This window comes from Elephantulus edwardii, unplaced genomic scaffold, assembly GCF_000299155.1.
Source record: "Elephantulus edwardii isolate Elephantulus edwardi_28Jun2011 unplaced genomic scaffold, EleEdw1.0 scaffold00085, whole genome shotgun sequence".
Lineage (NCBI taxonomy): Eukaryota > Metazoa > Chordata > Mammalia > Macroscelidea > Macroscelididae > Elephantulus > Elephantulus edwardii.
In genome coordinates this window covers 9,390,328-9,394,547 of record NW_006399835.1, presented here as the reverse complement: position 1 = coordinate 9,394,547, position 4,220 = coordinate 9,390,328, and positions in this window count along the sequence as shown.

The following is a 4,220-nucleotide window of genomic DNA, read 5'->3' as shown; positions in this document are numbered from 1 at the left end:
AAATTGAGTTTTCATATAATGTGTAATTGCGTAAAAAAGTCTGGATAGCAGCATAAACAAATGAAATTAATAGCAAGATATTAGATGGAGAAAGGATTAAATTCTAACTCAGTGTTACTGAGTGATATTTTGAGGTGATTAAGATTCAATGATTATGTCAAAATATGGAATTTTGAAATAATTTTTAAATTCATCTACTTGGTGCAAAATCTGATGAATGATAATTGCTATTTAGTGGTGCTGTAGCATAAATAAGATAACTCAATGGCTTTAACAAACTTACTCAGAGTATTTGTTGTTGTTGTTAGGTGCCATTGAGTACAGCTCGTAGCAATCCTGTAAACCACATCCTGAACCCTACCCTGTCCAGTGCCATTCTCATCATCTCTGACACACTTGAGCTCATGCAGTCACAATATCCATCCATCTATTTGGATGTCTTTCTATAATTTACTGACCCTCCATCTTTTCAAACATGATGTCCTTTTCTAAAGAACATTCTCTCCTAGAAACATGTTCAAAGCATGAGAGATGAGCTTCACAATCCTTGCCTCAAAGGAGCACGCTAGCTGCATACTCTCCAAAGTACAACTATTTGATCTTTTGGCAGTCCATGGATATTACAACATGATGACTGAAAGACACCAATTCTTCTTCTGTCATCCTTATTCACTGCTCAGTTCTCAGATGCATAAGAGGTGATTGAGAACAAACAAACAAAACAACAACAAACAAACAAACAGAAAAAACATGGCCTCAATCAGGTACACATTAATCTTTGAATGGACATCATTGCTCTTTACTAGTTTTGAGAAGTCCCTTACAGCAGAATTGCAACACATCTTTCAGTTTTTTGATTGCTAATATCAGGATCCTAATTTTGGATTCAAGTAATATGAAATCATTGATAACTTCTATCCCTTTCTCCACTATCACGATGTTGTCTATTGTTCCAGTGGTGAGGACCTTTGCCTTCTTTATGTTGAGACGTCATCCTTTTTAAAAGCGAAAATCCTTGATCTGTCTGCAGGAAGTCTTTCTTATTTTTAGCAAGCAAGGTTGTGTCAGCTGCATAACTCAGACTCTTGATGGGTCTTTCTCTGATCCTGATGCCGTAGTCTCCTTCATAATGAATTATTTGTTCGGCATGCAGACTGAATAGGTATGGAGAACCCGACTCACACACTTCCTGTTGTTAAACCATGCAGTATTCCCTTCTTCTTTTTGAACAACAGATTCTTGGTCTACCTATAGATTTCACGTGAGCATAATTAAGTGTTGTAGAATTACCATTCTTTCCAATGTTAGCCATAATTTATTATGAGCTAAATGGTCAAATTCCTGTTTATATTCAATAAAACACAAATAAAAATCATTCTTGTATGCTTTTATTTGAGCCAGGGTCCATTTGGCAATGATATCCGTGGTGCCATAAACTCTCTAAACTTTTCTTGAACTTTTTGCAATTCTTCATCAATGTAGCAGTCTAGCCTTTTTTGAGTGATCTCTAACAGTATTTTATTGCATGTAGTATAAATGATATTGTTCAATACTGTCTACATTCTATCATCAAATTTCTTGGGAATGGATCTCTTCCAGTAAAATAATGATCTCGTCCACTCAATTGTCTAGGAAACTGTCCTCCAAATTTCTAACCATGGACTTCTGATCATGTCCAGGGTTGCATCTGTTACTTGAAATATGCCAATTGGTATCCCCTCAATTCCTGGGCCTTTATTTTTTGCCAATACCTTAAGCTCAGCTTGAACTATTTTTCTTACTGTTGCTCCTGTTAATATGGTACTTTCTAAAATATTTCCATGCCAACCAATTATTTGTCTAGTGATTCAGTGTATTCCTTCCTTTTTTTTTTTTTTACTTATTCACAGTAGGTATTAGGCACTAGAGATAGTATAGCTAATGTTAGATGGATTTTGGCTGAAAGCAGAGAGTACCAGAGGAATGTCTGTGTTTCATTGACTGTGCAAAAGTGTTTGACTGTGTGGATCACAACAAGCTGTGGCTGACTCTGAGAAGAATGGGAATCCTGGAACATTTTATTTTGTTCATGCAAAACTTATACTTAAACCAGAAGGTGTCAAGACAGAGCAAGGAGACACTGCATGGTTCAAAATCAGGAAGGGTGTATGCCAGGGATGTATTCTGAACACATACTTTTTCAATCTATATGCAGAACAGATCATCTAGGAGGATGGACTGTATGAGAAGGAATGTGGCATCAGGATTTAAAGAAGATTCATCAACAACCTGCATTATGCAGTTGACACAATCGTGCTTGCTGAAACTGAGGAGGATGTACATGAAACACTTGCTGCAGAAGGTCAAGGACTGCAACCTTCAATATTGACTGAAGCTCAACATCAAGAAAATGAAGATTTTCACCATTGGCCTGATTGGCAGTATCATCAATCATGATAGATGGTGAAGAAATTGAGATTTTTTAACAGTTTTAGTTTGCTTGGCTCCATAATCAACACTCTTGGTACCAGCAACCAGGAAGTCAAGAGATAAATTGCATTGGTAGTCTGTTGTCAGGGACTCCTTACATCGGTTTGGAGACTAAGGTGCACCTTATCAAAGCCACAGTCTTCTTGATTGCTGCTATGCATCAGAGAGCTGGTCAATGACTAGGGATGGTAGAAAGAGCATTGATGCCTTTGAGCTATGGTGCTGGAGAAGAGTGTTGAGTATACCATGGACTGCTAGAAGAACAAACAACTTTGTCCTAGAGAAGGTGAAACCAGGCTGCTCCTTGGAGTCATCGGCTTCATCTGACATACTTTGGACATGTTACAGACAGGGACTGGTCCTTGGAGAGAGAAATCATGCTTGAGAAGATGAGGTGACAGCTCAAGAGAGGAAGACCCTCACTGAGATGAATTGATTTAGTCACTGATGCATTGAGGGTAGGTGTATCAGAGACAATAAGGTTGGCACATGATAGAGAAGGATTTAGGGCTCTTGTATATAGGGTAACTATGAGTTGCAAGTGGCTTGATTGCACATAACAACAGCAACAACATTCAAAATTTTACCTATAGAACTTCTTAGTGTTTGAAATAGAAGCTTATATATCTATTTTTTTAGTTCTTTCAGGTTGAGTTGAGCGAATTCTAACTTTATAAATACTCTGACTCCACCTCTGCACACTACAGTATAATGTTTTACTTTGTCTTTTTAAGGCATCCTTTGAAATCTTCTCTTCAGCTCTTTTACTTTCTATTTCTTTATTTTATTTTTGACATTTTCATGGGGTTTTTTATAGTTCTTTGATATTCTATTTGCTTTTTTTCTTTCTTCTCTGTTTTTGTAATGACCTTTAGCTTTCTTCATGGATGACAGACTTAATGTCCTCCAACAGTTCCTTTAGTCTTCAAATAATGGTATTTAATGTCCAAAACCTGTTATAGAGATGATTCTTAATAAACTCAAGGTTATAAATTGTTTCTGTGTACTTGTTTCAATTTTTTTAGCTTCAATTTGAACTTGCACATGAACAAAACGATCCACTGTATAGGAAGGTGAAAGTTCAGATTTAGGTTGCCAGCTCTGCAGGAAGGGCTTCAACTTAAACATTACTGGACATGACTTTTCTTGAACATCAATGTGTCTTGGCATTAATCTTCTCCTGGACATAGCTCTACTCTGGGTGCAATTAAGTCTTCTTACTTATACAAGATGTTGTGTCTCTACTGGCTTCTCTTAACTAAATCTTTTGCAAAATAGAATATGATGTTAACCACACCTTAACAAAACTCTGAAAAGAAAAAAACTGTATAGAAGAAAAATGTTAAGGAATTTCTACAAGAATTAATAGAGGAGTAGAATCCATTTAAGAAAAACTGATCCAGGTAGTTGTGGAACAAACTGAGTCAGAGACAAAATTAAAATATTTAGAGTATGGGACTGAGGCAAAACAATTCAAATCTCAAACTCATTTCTGTTAAGTAATTTCTGACTTCATGGAATGCTGAGTCTGTAAATCTTAACTGGAGGATATTATTAATCTTTATTCCATGTGGTGGGAGTGGTAGCCAGTGGTCAGTTTGAACTGTCAATGATATATAGTCTTTTGGTGAGAACCACGCATCAGATAAAAATATTTTGTACTGTTTAGCATCATCCGACTGGCATGGGGCATTTTGAGTCGGATGACCATATGATATATTACTCTGGAGATGAAAAAGTGAGGAAAAATG